Genomic DNA, 19,370 nt, shown 5'->3' with positions numbered 1-19,370 from the left:
GGTGCTACAAAATCTACTTTAGTTTAGCACTCTGAACAGCCAAAATATGGTGCTGCAATAGCATAGTGACTATATATGCTGCTGCTGACCTTTGGAAAAAGTAGTAAAAAGTTTTAAAAGCAAGTATTCTTTACATAATTACATAATCAAGTATAATGCTTGCTCTTTTATTCTAAGTATTTATCAAAAAGCCATTCTGGACCCAAGTCTGCCAGAATGATAAAATTTTCAACAAAATTAGGACTCAGTTTGACAGATGTGTGATTTCTGAAATTATGCTAAGCAATGTTAAAATCTATAGCATTTTTGACACACCGTACTACAGAAAAGAAGCTGGAGGGCAAACACTGTCATTATGACATTTTTGTCTCGTTTGACATTTTGCCTTGTCCTTTTTTGAAATCATGATTTTATGTTCTGCAACACATACACAAGAAGTATTAGTAGGAAAGGCAATCCAGAGGAATAGATCTATTTAAAAAAGCAGTACAAATTGTACACAGTATTAGTTCAGTTGGTTGATAGTGTCTCACATTTTTCAGAAATGCTGGGCATTTGCTCTCACATTTGAGTATTACCCATTGTACATGGTCCCTGCAGCAGAGAACAGTCTCTCACGATCGAGAGAGACTTAAAGAACAGAGTTCATGTGACTGGATGAAAGAATGGAACAGCACTCTAAACAGACAGCAGGAACAGTACAAAATGGTATGTCTGAAACACCACAGCTGGACAGACTGCACCAACTGACATGCTAGGAACAAGTTTTATGTAACAGCAAATTTCTTGGCTTTAATGAATGGCTCTTACACAAGTGCCAGCATCTATTTTCCCCATAATTATATATCCAGGATATTTTACACACACATATCATTTTTCCAATAGCAGTAATCATTTCACATAAAGGACAGTCTTTTTTCTAAACATTTGATAAAGGCTCTTTCAGAAAAATATCACAATCTACGGTATAATTTGAAAGCGTGAAGATGATGCATTCAGAAATGTTAGCACAAGATCAGCTGGAAACAAATTTAAACTTCTAATAAAAACTTTGAAAGCTTCAACTGTCTTTGATTCTGAGTAGTTCACCTGCCTGAAGAATAAAGAAAAACATCCTATCAAAGCTACCCAAACACTACCGCTATGACAGAATATGGGATGAACTGTAAATGAAGTGTTCTCAAGAATTTATCCTATGCAGGGAAATATGTGAAAAATTACTGGGGAATAATCATAACTATTGCTTGTTTACAAGCTGTCTTAGACTCAGGAACATCATCTCTGCCTAAAGAAAAGTATGAATCAAGCCCATAGGAGGGCCCAGGTCACTTTCAGATTGAAATATTATCCTTTTTCACTGTCTCCTGTGCTAAAACTTCTGAAGAAGAAAATTTAGGAATAACTGGCTCACAGAATATAACCCTACCTCTTCTAGAATTCTGTTATCTAAGTCACTCTTCCTAACACTCTGACTGATGACTTCTTTCAGTACTTAACATTATGAACTTGGCATTTGCACATAATTATCTTGGCCTCGTCATCTCCTGCATTCAATTACCAGTCCATATACTACATGAATAGCCTCTTCCCATTAAGGTGATATCCTTTACCAAAGCAGAGCTTTACAGAACTTTTTCTGACTAAATAGGTTTTTACTTTATAAGCAGTTTTGAAGTTTTTGCTTACTTCAAATAAATTCTATGTATGACTTTGGTTTGTTTTTTTCACACAACAGTGTCCCAGTATGCTGCTAAGAAGTTCTTTTTGAGCAATAGCTACATCCCAGTGATGGATAAAAATAAATCAGGTGGGTAGGAAATACATGTGCATACATACCTATTAATACCTACACACACACACACACACAAACACAGAATCTTATGTGTTCTCAGGCTGAGGTTCAGCTATCAATGCATACCACTTAGTTGTGTATATACTGTTGCTTCCTTCATTAACTGACATTCATCACTCTACTTGCATGACCTCACAAGAATTTTGCATAAAAGGCAAAGGCAAAATATGACCCTCATGCAGAAATGTAACTTTTAGATATTGCTGTTAGTGACTTCTCTGTATGCCCCATTCAACAGCCCTTAGCAACAGACTCCAGAGAAATGAGTTTATCAGAAGGCACATACAAATGAAGCCCCTGCCATTACCACTACTCAAAAAGGCAACCACTCCCACTCAGGTGAGGTTGCAGCTTCTCAGGAACCCCATCCACTTATCAGGTTCATACAAACAGGGAATGTTGCTCCTTTGCCATGTCTATACTGCTAGATAAAACCAGGCCACTGCTGCTGGCCCAGTTATGCCCACTCCCCTGAAAACATGTAGTGCCCTGTGGCTTTATGGGCATACTGAGTGTGGTTTGAGTCAGAACTTTGACCAGTGCCAGGGCTGTGCTGCAAGTCATCGCATTGGAGCTTTCTCAGTGTGGAAGGGAATGGCTGTGGAAATGCTTTTGTGGGGAGAGGCTGCTGGGACAGCATGTGAGGTCCATGTGCTCTGGGAGCAGTCCCTGGTGCATGCCGTTCCCAGCCCAAGCACTGCCTGGAAGACTATTGAGTGCCACAGGCCAAAACTGTACCAGGAACCACTCTGACTGGGAGTTCCAGCTCAGGCCCACCACAAACTGCCTCCTTTAGCTTTTCAGACTCTGCCTTCAAGTCTATGTGCACTCTGGTCACAGTTTTCCCTCCTTTGTCCTCCTTTCTCTGACTTCTTTTTTACTCACTGTCTTTTTAAAACTTTTTACTCTCAATGCCCTCCCCAAAAACTATATACATACTCCACTTACCTACCTCTCCTTTCCAAGAATTGGAATATTCAACAATGAAACAATTAATGCTGACACTTGGGCACCACTAGGCTTTAAAATTATCATTGTTAAAAAGATGAAGAGGTTGAAGAGATGAAGAGTGTCTAAAAAGAAACTGTTGCAAACCTGTAGACACTATCATGGTATTGCAGCTGCACATATACACATGTAAGAGACAATAAGAGACATTGTTTTCTTTACCTTTAAACTTCATAGATTAAGTAAATACAGGAGCAAGCTGAATATCTGGTTCATTATAATAGTAAAGCTTCTACATCAGCTCCTGATTTGCTGTGGGTAGATTGTTTAAGCCTTGTGTTTGCTCCCTGCCTTTGGTTACACACAACACTATTGAAGGTAATGCTGCTCATGCCACTCAGCAGCAAATTTCTTTAGGCTATTCCCATTCTCTTCATAAATAGGTTCACATTTTTTATGTGTATCCTTATTAGTTTATATGTTTTAAATTGTTTTTACTTCCTCTCTCTTACTCTGTCCCATCACTGCGCAGTGTCAATGAGCACTGACTGTACTCTTCATTTTCTGAGGCAAGTCAGACTAAACATGTGTTTCAGCACACATTAAAGGGAAGAACTAAGTAATAATGAGCCTTAATTTAAAATACAGAAATTAAAGACAGGAACTTCATCTTGATTGGGAGGTGATACTGTTTGTTGCACTGTCATCCAAACATAGGCTGCAACTTCTCCAAACACAAAACGTGTGTTATCCAGCAACACTTGCTTTTCACTTTCTTTCATATTACCCAAATTCTCATGCATTTTCCCATGGTACGTAACAGGTTTCTTATAGGATTCTTTCTTATAAATTTGTGACAGAATTCAAAGATATTAGTAATCAATACCTCTCTAGATATCCACAATCAAACTCTTCTGAAAAACTGTTAGATCAAAACAGGAGACCATAGAAGACCACTTCCTCAGAAATTATAATAAAATTCAAATTTAACTATTTAATCTAATTGTACCATATCAAAAATGAAGAAAAACAAAATGCCAGAAGATAAGCAGTAATAACAGCAAGTTTCAGTTCTGTTTCATGATAATTCCTGATAATTCCAGAAGCATGATATCCTGTTTCTTTCACGAAGAAAAACATTGAACTATGGAATCACAGAAAGTTTTGCTTTGGAAACAAACTTTTAAGGTCATCTAGTCCAACCTCCCTGCCACGAGCAGGAATATCTCCAACCTGACCATGTCACTTAGAGTACCATCCAACCTGACTTTGAATGTTTCCAGAGACAGGCTACTACCATCTCTCTGGACAATTTATGCTGGTGTTTCACCACTTCTATTAAAAAAAAAACTCTTCCTTATATATCTAATCTTAATCAAGCCTCTTTTTTTTAAAACTATTGCTCCTTGCCCTATCACAACAGATCCTACTAACATTTCATGCATTGAACACTCCATCCACCAAATCTGTACCTCTCCAATTAACAGAGAAGGATGTTCTTCACTCACTGAGAATATTCTCTTGTGAAAAGTTAAGGACAGAGAAGTTTGCAAAATCAGGATGCAACTATGACAAGGAAAAAAACCACAGATGTAGTAAGAAAAAGGTTAAAATGCTATAGGAGATGCAATACTTTGTTTTCCATGTTTTTTTCCAGAGGCAGCACTATATGAACTATTATAAAATATACTAACTATGGAATACATAGTATCTGTGTTCAAGATCCGTACTCTGAAAGTAAAAAGCATTTGGACTCTCTTTCCAGAGCAAGGAAAATGAGTATGACCACATAGCCTCTCTACAGTCACTCAAGTGCACAAGCAAGTCTGCAGCTCTTCATCTTCTTTACTAAATGAGGGTTCAGGAAGATAGTAATGATGAGTCATATTAGCAGCCCCAAATGCCAGGTTTCAAGTGCAATATCCATCCAAATAAAAAACAATTATCCCAGCACACCTGTTGCTTGTTATAAACTTTAATGCAGCAACAATGATATTATTATCCATGTTCTCCTAGTTAAACTTAACTCATAGGTTTATATAAAAGTTTTCTCTTCACTCCTAAATTACAGTAAAATGAAGTATGGCAGAGAAACACATGCTCCTTAAACAGTTTCATTTTAGACTTTCAAAAGCACATTGCACTTACACTTTGAGCTGTATTTAAAGATGTCACATAACCACGTGCTGAAAAGTCACAGCTCCAATTTCCTCTATTTAGGTGTGCTGTCAATTCAACCACAGTTTTAAATTGAATATTTACATTACCATCTTAATTATATTTAATATTTACATTACTGATATTTACATTACTATCTTCATATTGACTTCATGTAGTTTTCTTATGACAATAATGCAATTATGTGTATTCATGTGGTCTAATTTTATTAAAGATTTCAAGTACATTTTAATTAACAATATACTCTTAGCAAAATGTGCGCAGCAGTGAATCCTAAAAACTGAGTTTATCAAATATTTATAGAGACTGATCCATAGTCACAAATTTTTCTCAGCCCTCAGTCCTGTGAAGAATATATTTTACATGGTGTCTACTTAGTTCAAGCATGGCAGCAGCACTGCATAATGACAAAGGCACTTTCACTGGCTCTGAATCAGCTAAAAAACCCAGAGTTTGGTTCACAGGAATCACCAGCACAAGCCCATTTCTAGGCTGCCTTCCTCTCTGTTAGTCCCTATTTTAGGCTTAATAAGCTGTTACATGGTTCAGGACCAGATTACCACCCCAGCGTCCACTAAAATTTGCAATATTTCTTTTCAAAACTGAGGGTTTAAAAAGCTCTGATCTCTAAAAAGAAATACAAAATTACAAGAAGTAAACAGTTGGGTTTTGTTGTTTTTTTTTCTCATAACATTTTATTGCATTTAGCACAAACAATAGCTGTTCCTTCATCAGTATATTAAAAGGTTGAATGGATTTGAAACATATAATTTTAAAAATGTTGGCATAACTCTTCCAGGCATCAAAGTCAATATTTCAAGCATGAATTGCATTAAATACTGGCTCCTTTTTATTTTAAACAATACCTCAGTACATATTAATAAAACCAACCAAACAAAACAACCCACAAATCAAACCTCTTTGCAAGTGTTAAAGGAAGACAGGGGATTTGTTTTGTTTCATTTTCTCAGACCAGTTCTCCATAATATTTCCAAGAAGGCAAAAAATTCTTTGAAACTAAGGTCTCATTACAAACACATTATGAAAAATTGATTTTTGGATGTGCAGTGTCTAATTTATAAGCTTGACTAATCTGCATTTTTAGAAACTAACTGATTGTTTTACTGGTTGGTGCAAATGTTATTGATCCGCTTTCTTGCTGAATTAATAGCACTACGATAGGACAGCTTGCTTTCTCAGCTTTCCCAATGTTTTCCTGAAAAGAGGCCCATTACATGGCAGGGGGCAAAGGACAGGCCTTGATAACACTGTACATTTCTTTGATGTCCACAGGCATCATCCTCAACAACCGACCACCAGAGACAAAAGAGCACTCTCAGGCTGCTGGAAATCCCAGCCATTCTTCTCACCACCTTTTGATATCCCAAGGCTTCTATACCCTGACCTCTGCACTCTGACATCCTTATTTGAAGGATGGTCAGAAATGTCAAAAAAATTGTTTCCAAATTTACCCAATAAACTAAGGATTTATTTTGCTTTTCATAATTGCTTTGTATCCTAATGTACCTGTGGGAACACCAAAGATTTTACAAAAAGAGTAGAAGGAAAAGCATCAACAAGAAAAAAAAAAAAAACCTTTGATTTTCTGGTTTTGAAACCATTCTCAAACATCTGCCTTCTAAAAGCCAACCACTCTGTCTAAAGTGCCTCAACATTGTCATCATAATGTGCACATGCACCCAGAGTATTTCTACCTAGCCAGTGTCACACAGATTTCTACTTCTAACATGCAGATGTTGCTTGCAGACATAACTTCACTCAATTAACTTATACATTTTAAATGGTGCGCATGCCATATGTTAAGGATCGATATAATTTTCTATTCATTCATATTTTAAAAAGAAAGGTGATTTTAACATTTTTTCAAATTGTTTTGCTCCCTACACACCTATGTGATTTATAATTGAATCAGTTTTCCCCTGTTTTCCAGAATATTTAAAGAATAATTTTCCACGAAACTACCAGAGATTATCATGGGTGCTTTTAGACAACTTCATTTTTCACCTTTCTGAGGGACTGAAATTGAACAAAATGGTCAAACAGAAATAGTACACATCCAGCTAAAACACTGGAAGTCAAGCAAACATCTAGAGAAACACCCTTCTCTCCTTTACTCTTCTGGGAGGTCCTGCTGAAAACCCACTCCAAATATGTAAGTGAAATCACATATACATGTAAAACCTCTTAACAAGACCAACCTGCTGACAATCCATATGTATGCACAAATTTGGAGTTCAGCCAAACTAGTATTTATATTCGGTCTCTTGTGCTTTGACAACAATTTTTTGTAACACAGTGCTAAAATATTATCCTGCCATGAAATTCTTTAGCTTGAAATGAGGACAAAGTCTGGTCCAAAATGTGATGGATTTCACAGTATACAAGCTTTTAAAATATCTTTAGTTTAATAAACTATGCCCAAATGATAAATTGTTTTGCATTGATTTTTTTTTCAAACTGGCATCAATACCACTGTTTTCTACACTGACAATATTCCTCATAATTTAAAAGTCAATGATGTACCAGTGTTAATGCAACAGATAGAGAAAAACAGATAAATGTCAACATTTTAAAAACCAAACTATTCATCATTTATTATGCAAACACTGGGATTAATAATGCTTGTTTCAAAGCCAGCTCTAAATCACCTAATATTATCTACTCAGCTCAGCCAATGTTTATTTATTTTAATGTCTGCCAGAAAAGAGTGAAACTGAATTCACAAAGGAATTGTATGGTATTCAAACAGCCAAGAATCTTGAGATCTTCAAAAACTCTCTTCTCTGTATTAGTTTACTACCATAAAAATAGGGCATAAACCAACAAGAAAAAAAAAGTAGCAAAGAGGGGGAAAAAGTTGTTTTTAAGGAGTTTAGGAATTCATAAAGTTCTCAGACAAAATGCTGATAATAGCCACATAAGGGCTGTTCTAATGGATCTTTCTGACTTTGGTGGGTTTTGAATTAAACCAGACCCCAAGGATTTCTGTTCAGTGATAGATCCTGATGATTTATTTTCAATGTTTAATCTCATTATTTTTAAAATAAATTGCATGTGTTTAAACAGAACAGGAGCTCGGATTCTGAATCAGTACAGAGCCCTCAGAGCAGCTGTGGCAAGAATGTAAAACAGATAAAGTTAACACAGGGGGGAAAAAAACCTAATGAACCCCAAGTCTATAAATATTATCATTTAACTGAATCCTGACCATGGCTAACACAAATTACCTGTGAATAAGCAACATGTATACAAACCTAAGGTCATACCTATATAGCAAGAGGAAAATACTGAAAAATCAGTGACATAAATTAAATGGCAATCAACAAATCTTCCACTTCTGGCAGCGCCCACTGAAGATTACAATCTATTTTATAGAGGCTCATTACTGCTCTGATGTTGGAAATTATTGCCCTGCCAGTGTTATATATATATAATATACATTGTTTTCCTTGCGAGCAATCTCTGACCCTCTTTAGTAACAAAAAGTTAACACTGTTACAGTAATAGATCTTCAGCAGCTCTATTCAATTCAAGAGGAATGGATTAGGAGCCGTGCACAGGAGCAGCTCTGCTGGCACAGTCACCTCTCTGGCAGAAGTGCAGTAAGGAGTTATTAGGGGCAGAGTTTACAGAACTGTGGTTATTAGGAACCATCTCAGCCAGCACAGTTGCAGTCCAAAGAAGATGTGTGAATAAAGCCTTAGTAAAACACACTAGCTTTCCATGTGCATGCATTTATACACAGCCCTGAGTGCTGGCAAATTCTGTGGCTGCAGCTACGCTTAATTCTGATCTAGGCAGAAGATACAAGAAATAGATTATTCCTTTGAAGTTCTGCTGTTTGTCAGACTATTCTTTCTCCATTGTGACATCATCTTTAGAAGTTTCCAGACTCTTACTACATAACCTAAAAAAATACAACTGTGAAAGAAATTTCTAATTGGATGTATCAAAAATTGCATCTTAAAAAGAAAACTTTATTTCATCCTGGACCCACAGAAGCACACAATGAAAAACAAACAAACCAACCTACCTCAGAAAGTTTTCCCTATAGATTAAGATCTCATCTGCAAGGTTTAAAGGGATCATTCCAACTGAGTAAGATTTAGCTTGAATTCAAGACAGCCTTTTGTCTTTAGAAAGTGAGCACAATTCCAAAGAAACCAAATTACAGGCAAAAGCAATGCCACCTAGCAGTGAAAATACAGTGAAGCAGTATAGCTAATTTGAAATGGGAATAGCTTCCATCCATGAAGCTTTGTTTTCTTGCTGCCATCCTATACACCATGACTTCCCACCCAGACTGACCTGTCAGCATGACCTTACACCTCTACTGCTGCAAGCATCTGGCTCAGGAAAAGATGCCAGGTCCTTATGTCCAGAGCTGGAGAACTGCCTGCATTCACAACGCAGGACCATGTTCACATCACCTGATGCTGGGCCAAAGTGTCTCTGGGCCTCAGCTGGGCCTCCATGGCCCTGACATTGTATTTCTGTGTGGTCTTTCCCCCAGTCAGTTTAATTTCATTATTATGCAGGCTGTATGGAAGCTTTTATCAGAGCAGCATTTTTTGGCATAGAACTAAAAGCTTGTGATACATGAATGGGGATGTTGCATCACATCACACACAAGATACAAGACCTACTTCAACAGTATTAGAAAATCACGTGGGATTAGGAGAGTCATAGGTAATTGTGTCATCCACTTTGCTGAGTGGGAGCAGCCTTTGAAATAAATTAGCTCCAGAACAATGCTTAAGTTTTGCCTCAGAGGGAAATCATTGGATTTCCCTTAAAGAGAACCCAAGAGAGAACACAATTCACACAGTGAACATTGTCAGTGGGCTGAAACCTGGGAATGAACTCAATCCAAGTCACCTTCCCCCCTTGCTGCACTCTTTTTCACACCTCTCAATTGGATCCCTCAGCTGCCTTTGTCTTTCCCTTAATAAAATAAAATAAAATAAAATAAATAAAATAAAATAAAATAATAAAATAAAATAAAGCATCAGAACATATTGGGAAACTTCATTGAATAAAACAAGACATACACACAAGGAAAGACATATGAAAATCTATAGAAGACTATGCACAATCACTGCCTGAAATGTACAGATGTTGGTATTTTAACTGAAAAATGTGACCTGATCTTTGGAGATTGTAGGGATCCTTTATGGCACAGTAATAACTAAATGCTAGAAATGCACAGGTATAATGAAGGATTTGCCTTTTCTGAGTATTTTAAAGTCATTATCTCAGTCTTTATTAGGGGCATCTATTTTATAACATATGCAGTGAGAAATTCAGAAGACCTGCATTGTAGCTGGAGAATACTGTAATTTTCTAAGCTCTCTAGTAATCAACCAAACTACAAATAAAGACATGTATCTACTTTGATATGTACAGTACCTGGAATCATTGGCTTCCCCATATGGGAAGGCAGTCCATTAGATAGACTGAGCCTCCATACAAAAACATCCATATGCATAGTGATGTTATGGCGTCATGACTTCGATGGATGGGAGCACAAAATTAACCAGATGAAGCAATCTTTTAGATCATACAAAACATATGTGAATTAAGCTACAGAAATATATGGCAAGAACATATCAGAAACAAATGAATAATCAGTGGAAGAGCAAAGTCAGGTCCATTAACCAAAGAAATTCATTAACACAGCTATCTGAACTGGTATGAGTAATACTAATTTTTGCATCAGCAAACACAATGTCTGCTTAATAATCCCAAGGAAAAGACAGTATTTCCCTTTTATTCTGTCACCAGTGCTAAGCACATCTCCCCAGAAAACAGCAACACTACCTGATTTTCTAGTTGTTCCTCCTATTACTTCTCTGAGCAGGAGCTTTTTTCCCTTCTGTGTTAAACCTCCCCATGTCACAGCTGAACTGGTAGATGTAGGATTGTAGACCAGTACATTAAATTAACAGCTTTGCAAAAATTCCACTTCCACCTTCCCACCCTCTAAAAGAAAATAAGACTATGATTAGGTTTGATGAAAGAGGAAGTAAATGGCAGAAAAATTAAAGATATGTTGAGCACGAAACTGGAAATTCAGCTCTCAAAACAGAAGTGGTTTAGTGCAAAGTAACTGAAGGTCTCCGTGTTTCTTAAGGCCTCAAAGACAAAAGCTTTTAGCCATGAGTAGCTATGATGGAGCAGCTGAAGAGGCATGGATGCACTTAGGCCAGGGTAATTTATATAAGTTAAAACACATGTTGTCTGTCTAGGCTGTAAACTGTTGCTTATGCACAAATTACAAAAGAAACAGTGTATAGATCAAGTTGAGGCCACATGAACATATAGGTAATAATGTTCATCAGTGGGCTAGTGTAGGCAAAGAGGTGATACTCTAAAAATTGAAGTTGTTATAATTCTGATTTCATGCCTTTCTTGATTTCCTTGCTGCCTTAGGCATGGAGAAAAAGGCAGGTTGTCTGCTCTAAGTTACAATACTGTGCAATTCCCAGATGATACTTCAAATATGCTCAAGACAGTTACATAACTTCTATTTCATACAGAACAAAAGTCACTGTCATTTTGAAGACAAATGTCTCTTGAAGATCCTTGTAAGATCACATCTTTTTCTAGGAGGACATAATGAAGGCTCAAAGAGTTATAGTACATGGGGCATCATCAGGCTGGCAGCCAGTCAACTGCAGGGTTCAACAGGGCTCAATTTTAGGGCCAGTGTTATTTAACATTTGTATAAATTATCTAACACAGGAGTACGTTTGCTGAAAAACACAGGAGGAGCTGTGGAATCAGTCAAGGGTCAAGAGGCCTAATATAGAAAGACACCTGCAGAGATTAGGAAGCAGCACAGTCACCAACTTAGGGAAATTTAATAAGAGCAAGTGCTGGATTCTCCATCTAGGATGGGGCAATCCTGGTTAAACATACAAACTGGGCTGGAGAGCAGCCCCACAGAAAGAGATCTGAGGGTTTGGATCAATGGAAATGTGAATCTGGGTGTGCTCTGGCAGCCACAGGGGCCAGTCATGTCCTACAAGCCATAGCAAGCCTGTCGAGGGCAGTGATTGTCCCTCTGGGCACTGCATCAGTGCAGCCCCACCTCCAATGCTGTGTGCAATTCTGGGTGCCTCAACTCGGGAAAGACATCAAACTACTAGAGTCTGTCCAGAGGAGGGTGACAAGATGGTGTCAAAGACAAGAACTGAGGGCAGTGGCTGAAGGAATGGAATGAAGCTAACCAGGGAAAGACAGCATCATGTTGGACATCAGGAAAAAGTTTCTCACTGAGAGGATGGTTGGACACTGGCACAGAGTCACAGCACCAAGCCTGACAGAGTTCAAGGAGTGTCTGGATGACATTCTTACTTAAGTGGTTTAGCTTTAGGTTGTCCTGCAAGGAGCAGGGAGTTAGACCTGATGATTTATATGAGTGTCTTCTCCACTGAGATATCCTATGATTCTATGTTTTTACTATACATCTTTCCTGTGATGTTAATAAACTTTCTACAAATATTTTTTTCATTTTTATTTGCTGCATAATTATATAAATATGCCATCAACATAATTATAGATTGCTTTTAGTACATGAAGTACTGCTGTGCTATTCAACTAGAAAAAAAAAGGTATTTTCTTCATATAACACTAGATCAGTATTTATATTTTACAACATTTTTTCTGCAGTATACAATGTAGGCAAATGGCAATCTTCTTTTACTGTTTCTTCAGAGATACCCCAGTGCCAATGTTACTTCTTAGATTTCCTTTATTCCTCACATAAATATTTAAACATGAAAGGCAGCACATGGGCAATGGCAAATAAAGACAAACTGAAAACAAACCAACAATCTTTGGAATCCTTAAGTATAATTATAAAGTTACAGCTACAAATATCTATAACATGAGCATTAGGGATACATTTCAATTTCCTTAGTAAATTATAGTGTTTCCTGCCACAATCTGTATAAAAGAAGTTTTCAAGATTTAGTCAGATTTCCCAACTGACTGAAACACGAACCATAGTCTGTGTGGGGAAAAAAGCAAAGAACTATTCAGCTGTACTTCAGGAAGCAATACTTTCCCTGTGCACACGTGGAAATACAAATGCAGGCATGTTTTTGTAAAAGTAGGAATGTTTTCATGTCGATTTTCTATGATTGTAGTTCCACTAGCCTTTTATAGCTTTCACTCACATGAAATAAATCTCTGGCTCTGCCTGATCTGAGTAAGTAAATGCTTTATTTTGTATGAAGGAGAAAAAAAAGGAGTGAGAGATCACTTATCATTCACCTTGCAGGCTTTGTATTCATTAGAAAAACCACAATCAATAAGAATCAAAGGCACTTTTCCCCCAAAGATAACTATGTCCAGCATCACTAGAGAGTCTGGGAGTCTCACAGGCTCTTTGATTTATTAGTAAGAATCACCTTTTAAAGTTTACAACTTCCTAATTCAAATGCCACTTTACTTAACTCTGCTGTAAAATGCCCTTCTTTTTATTTTGTTAAACAAAATTCTGCTGTTTTTCTCATGGTGACTTTTACAGAGTGCAAGCTCCACAAGCTTCAAATGAAGAAAAATTGTAAATGTCTTGCTTTGTCACTTTTCACATTTTATAGAGCAGTATCTTCTGGGTTTTGGGGACAGGTGTTGTTTTATTAAAAGAGAAACTATGGAAGCCAGTAATTTCTCATACAGAATACATTCTTTTGGTTTAACAAGGAAACACAGAATTCAATCCATTGTTTTTAACTTGGTATTTCACATTAGAAAACTCTTTCCTTAACTTTGTGCATATTATGCATAGTTTTATTGAGTAACACGAAATCTCATCTGAGAGATTCAGAGCTATTGTATCCAAAGACAGACTACCCTAACAAGGAATTTAAATACAGACACAAACAGACAACAGACTTGAGGCATAAGTGAGAAGGAAAACCCTATATTCCAGATACCAAGGAAAAACAGAAAATAAAAACATTGTGACTAAGAGATATTCACAACACAAAGATGATCACAGCCTGAGTGAAATTCCATCCCTAAATCATTCCTTTCTGGGCTTGTGCTTATTACATCTTCTGTCAGGAGCTAATCTCACGTGACAGGCCTGATCCAAAGCCATTTGAAGTCTATGGAATGTCTCTTCCTGACTTCAGGGAGCTTTGCATCCAGCCCTTATAAACTTCAAGAACAATACAATTCATGGAAAGTTGTTTTAAGAGAACAGTAGCTAATTATTGTCTAAGTAGAAAAGAATGTTAACTTCAAATGAAATTTACCTGCAATGGTAGATTTGCATTTGGGTTCTTTTTTACTGTTTCTTTATGCATCTAACACAGCTAAAACTTTCCAAAGTGAGTTTTTAACAGAAGCCACTGAAAATCAAAACTGTAGTCAAAACCAAAAAGAAACGTAAAAATAAAACTATCATTTTGTACACAGTAAATTTAGGTTTTCTAAGGAAACAAAAGATCACTTTTAAAGCCTCAATTAATTCAATATTTTCTTAAACAGCTGTACATTGAGGACAAAACAGAACAAGAGGTTTCAAAAATGTATCAGTTGTTCCTAAGTCAGAAAATCAAAAGACAGAATAAAAAATTTTTTAAAATCCCCCAAACAAAGCCAAATTAGTTGTATAAGCAAGGGGGTGGGCAGACAGGAAAGCAAGTTATTTTGTTTTTCTTTTATAATAAAACTCTGATTGTCTACTAACTTAAGTAAATTTCAAAGCCAGAGGTGACAACTACCACACCAGACATGGTGAGCAATGTCAGACTCCTATTGATATTTTGAAAATAATAATATAAATGAAATAAGCCCTGAAACAGCAATTAAGATCATTGTAAAAACTGGTGGAAGAGAAGTCTCATTGCTGTGATGTGGCTTTTCTCTCATGTATAAGAAAAATGAGGCAATGTAGACCAGTACAGACCCTGATGGTGATCTGATGTGCACATGTAGCCGTAAATTTACACTGACAAAAAAGCAAATCAAATGTAGCTCTACCACCTCCAAGTTCCCAATGCACCAGAGAGGTGGCTCCAATTTCCTCCCTCAAACAACAAATCAACTCACCACAGCTATTTTAGTTACCTAATGTTGAGATGAAAACACAGAAACTTCCAATTAAGCACAAATATTGCAGAATGTCCAGCTTCCGAGAATGAATCTATGTTTTACAGAAAAAAACTCCAATAAAACAAAACCAAAAACAAACAAAAAACCAAACAAAACAAAACCCAACATTAGGTCCTAAAGACTCTCATCCATAAGACATACTAACCACTGGTGGTTAGTGTGGTTCTACATGTTTAACTACAAACACTGACACTATAACTTTTATTAATTAATAATTTCAGAAGGGTCTATGAAATATTAGATCAAAACCAATGTAGCCCATACCTCAAAAAGTAAAGTAAATGAGACAAAGCACAAGAAAAAACCAAACATCAATCTTTGCAATGTAGAGATGCTATAGATTCTGTCTCCTTCATTTAAGATGCCAGTATCCACAAGTAAAATAAACATTTCACTTTACAAATACACCTAAACTAATTGCTGATTTTTTAGTCTGAACACAAAACTAGAAATCTCATTTCAGACAAGTATAAAATTGTGGTTTGATTTTTTCCTAAATGAAATGAAACAGTATTTCTCTAGTCAAACACCATACCTTGTTTCGGTATCACAGATATTTTCTTAAAATAATTGTCAAATACCCCATTTTGTTTGACTTTAAAAGCACATTTATTTTTGGAATGTTGTCTTTTTTCCTTGTTGTTGCTATTAAGTGCATTTTTGATCTGAAACGTTGTCCTAAAATGAAAAATCAAACTTTCAGGTAAAAAAAAAAAAAAAGTCAAAACAATTTGCAGACTTTAACTTCACTTTTTTGTTTTTTTCGGACACGCACAAAGTAATGGATTGTTTTGTTCACTCCAAAACTATATTTTGGGTAAATAAAAAACAAATTATTTCTAGCCCTTGCTAAGTGCCGTTTATCCATGTACCAGTTATACCCATTCCCTGCTCTTCCCACCGGGCAGCTGGGCTGGTGCTGTCCCGATCCCCCCGGACCTGCCCTGCTCCCCTCTGGCTCCGCTGCTGCTGCTGGGACTAACACTGCCCTAACCTTCAGGAGCCCTGCGCTTCCCCTTACCCCCCTGCCGTCTCGGAGCATTCCCAGGTGCTGATAAGCTTTTCTCTCTATTGTTGCTGCTGCTTCCCCTTATTTTGGCAGAAGCTGCAGCTTTGCAGGTTGCACGGCTCTTACCTCTGAGACTCTCTTTGTTGCTCTGCGTGCGACCACGCTGGAAGCAGGGAGTGATGAACATTAGGGAAGCATGAGCCTCCCCTCGCTGTTTAGCAGCGTGGTCTGCAAAGAAAGATAGAGATGCTGCTCCCTCCTCCTCCTCCTCCCCCCTCGCTGTCCCAGCTTCCTCCTCCCTCCTCCTCGCTCCCTCCTTCCCATCCCCAGAGAGCTGCAGCTCTCTGTGCGCTCCCACACAATGCGCTACCTCTCAGCACCAGCTACCTAAGGTCAAGAATACAAGCCCTCACCCTTCCCCCGCCTTTTCCTCTCCGCCCAGGCATCCCCACCCCTGCCTCCCACGGAATATGGTATCTTCCCTCCCAGACGTGCCTCAGTCGGCTCTGGGATCTAAAGTGCACACAATTTCACCAGCCCCGGGGAAAAAAGAGTTATAAAATAGAAAATGCATAGGGAAGACCGGGGATACAAAGGGAAAGTGGAAGCGTTTTGGGGAAACTGGAAACTTTGGGGGTTTATCTGTGAGTTAAAAAAATAAAAAAATTAAAAAATCAAGTCACAGTAGCCAAAGCCTGCCACTTGGAGATTAGTTTAAGAGATCTATACAGATAAAGAAAAGTGCCCCGGATGGCTAGTTGTCTCCCAAATCCAGTTTACCTATTGTTTATGCTCTTTGTTTCTCAAGCTTTATGCTAAATAGCTTTTTTGTAAAGAAACTTTTCCCCTGCAAAGCCAGACTTAAATAGCAGCATACTCTCATGATGCAATGGAGAACGAAAGGGAAAAAGTAATCAGTAATATTTTTTAAGGTTATGAGCTATGAAATAACCCCTTTAAGATCACAGAAAACACCAGAACAAGTACTCTGACTTTTCAGCTTGAATGACAAATGCGTTCAAGGGGTCTTTTTTCACTTTGAGCAGTTATGGTGATTAGGAGCTCTTTCAGGCAATCAGTACATGGCTCCCAAAAGTCACATATAATTACAGCTAACCAGAATATTTTTCTTAAGGACCTAATTTTAGACACATGACAAAACAGTCCTTATAAAGTGTTTATGTTTGTTAAAAAGACTGTGGAGAGAGGTAAGTGATGCTGAAGACTTCTAAAAAATCTTGACTGCTTAAGGTTGCACACCTTATTTAGCTGGACAGGGTCTCCCTCTGGAGGTCTCGAGATGCTTCTGGCTCTCGCCAGTGATGTATGGCCACCAAACCATAGCACTCCTAATATGTACTAAGTCAGAGGTTTTCTTTTAAGAACAGATAAACTTCAAAAGTAAAAAAAGTTAAAACAAGGAGAGAGAATAAAATTTCTAACCATTTTGGTACTAAAAAATATCTCTATAAAATCATCTATGTTCTTTTCTAGAACACTCCAGAGATGTCACATTTGTCAGCACAATTTCTGAAGGTCAGAACTTCTTTCTAAAGCAAAGGAAGCTTTAGAATGGACAGATCACTAGGAAGTAATGTATCATCAGGACCAGAGGTTTTTTACACAAAATACAAAACTGCTGAACTACCAGCTATAAGATTAAGACCTATATATATATGTACCTTAAACCAACTTCAGTAGTAGAAGTATGCTATATAAGAGTGGATCACCACTGGCTGACTGATGAGGTGAACACGACTTTAATGAAGCTTGATACCTTGTACAGCACAGAACACTGAAGTGACAGAAAACTATTCAAGCTACACAAACACAGACAGTGAAATGTTGCAGGCATATCTCACAACAGTGGATTATTGAAAGGCCAGGTTCAATTAAGTACTAATAAATGAAAAACAATGGGTGTCCAAGAAAATATCTGCCTTGTGGCTCTAACAAGCCACCATGGCACTCAGAGCCAACATGCTGACAGTCTGGGTACTCTACAGAGATTTGGAGATCAGTGGAAGAACAAAAGCAGCTCGCCAGAAGAGTCACCTATCCAGAGAGCAGAAGAAGAATGGTCAGGGAGCTACTGGCTCCAATTCTGCTGAGTCTCTCCAGTGCAGGAGCTAACCAGGGGCAATAGACACGCCAGAGGCACGAAGTGCAGTCCCTTTCCCCTGCAGCAGACAACTCCCTCTCTTTGAACCAATGTTTCTGCCACTGCTTCATCCAACAGCAGCAGCCACAGATCCAGGCAATCCCAAACATACTTTCTCCTTACTATCTGCTTTTGTCCACATTCAGCGAAGTAACTTGGCACAGAGAGATGGGAAGGATGTTGCTCCCAAAGCCACACTTCACAATACTACCCTTTGATGCTTTTTTTCCCTGCTCTGGATACAACTGCCAACTATGTGCATAATAATGGTCTCCTACCCACTTAGTAAAGAGGGGCTTGAGCACCACAGACAGTTTTCTCTAAACAATGCTCACCCATTGGCAAAAAGGCACACACGATGTTTTAGGGAAAGAATAGAGAATAAAGAAGCAAACATCAGTTTGACATTGCATTAAGTCTACATTTAAGACTTCTGGTACCCTGACTGGGTATCTGATCATGGGATCATAGGTAGCCTTTTGGAAGGGACCACTGGCTGTGTCTAACCCAGTCTCACAGTCAAAGACAAGTCAGCTGTGCAGTGAGGTTACTGAGGGCTTTACCCAGTTGTGTCTTGGAAACTTCCAAGGATCAAGACTATACAACATTTCTAGACAATATGATCCACAGCTTTATTGTTCTCATGCTGGGGAAAAAAAATTTCTTTTCTCACCCTCCTTTTTTTTTTCCCTTTCAGATTACCATTTTATTCCTTTCAAATGTCACATTTGAAAAGGCTACAGCAGAACAGAAAAGCAACATACAAGAGTGACTAGAGATTTGAAATAACTTCCACACAAAACAGATTACATAGGTTAAGAGTCTTCAAATTGGAAAACTGGTGACTGAGCTGATAAATATCTATTGAGATATTTAGTTGAGAATAATATGGAAAAAGCACACTGAAAAGAAATTCTTCCAGTTTCCCATAACACAGGAATTGCAGAGTACCAAATTACATGATTAGGGAACATATTTGAAAAAAGAATTCCTTCATTTTTTCTAACAAGTTAAAATTATAGAAGTCACTGCTGTAAAAACCTGATCATTTTTGCTTTCCTGTAGTTATA

At 37.6% G+C, this 19,370-nt stretch overlaps 1 protein-coding gene across 1 annotated transcript in view; it reads right to left on the bottom strand.

Annotated features, from left to right (window-relative positions):
* GREB1 (growth regulating estrogen receptor binding 1) overlaps positions 1 to 16,403 on the bottom strand; it is an 88,403-nt gene extending 72,000 nt beyond the window's left edge. The window contains exon 1 of the mRNA XM_063150846.1: positions 16,266 to 16,403. The gene's annotated coding sequence lies outside the window, so the exon portion shown is untranslated. The remainder of the gene's footprint in view (positions 1 to 16,265) is intronic.
* Between the last annotated feature and the right edge of the window lie 2,967 nt (positions 16,404 to 19,370).

The sequence above is a fragment of the Melospiza melodia genome, chromosome 3, assembly GCF_035770615.1.
Source record: "Melospiza melodia melodia isolate bMelMel2 chromosome 3, bMelMel2.pri, whole genome shotgun sequence".
Lineage (NCBI taxonomy): Eukaryota > Metazoa > Chordata > Aves > Passeriformes > Passerellidae > Melospiza > Melospiza melodia.
Note: the sequence above shows the minus strand (reverse complement) of the source record. Positions and strands in the feature narration are given on the sequence as shown.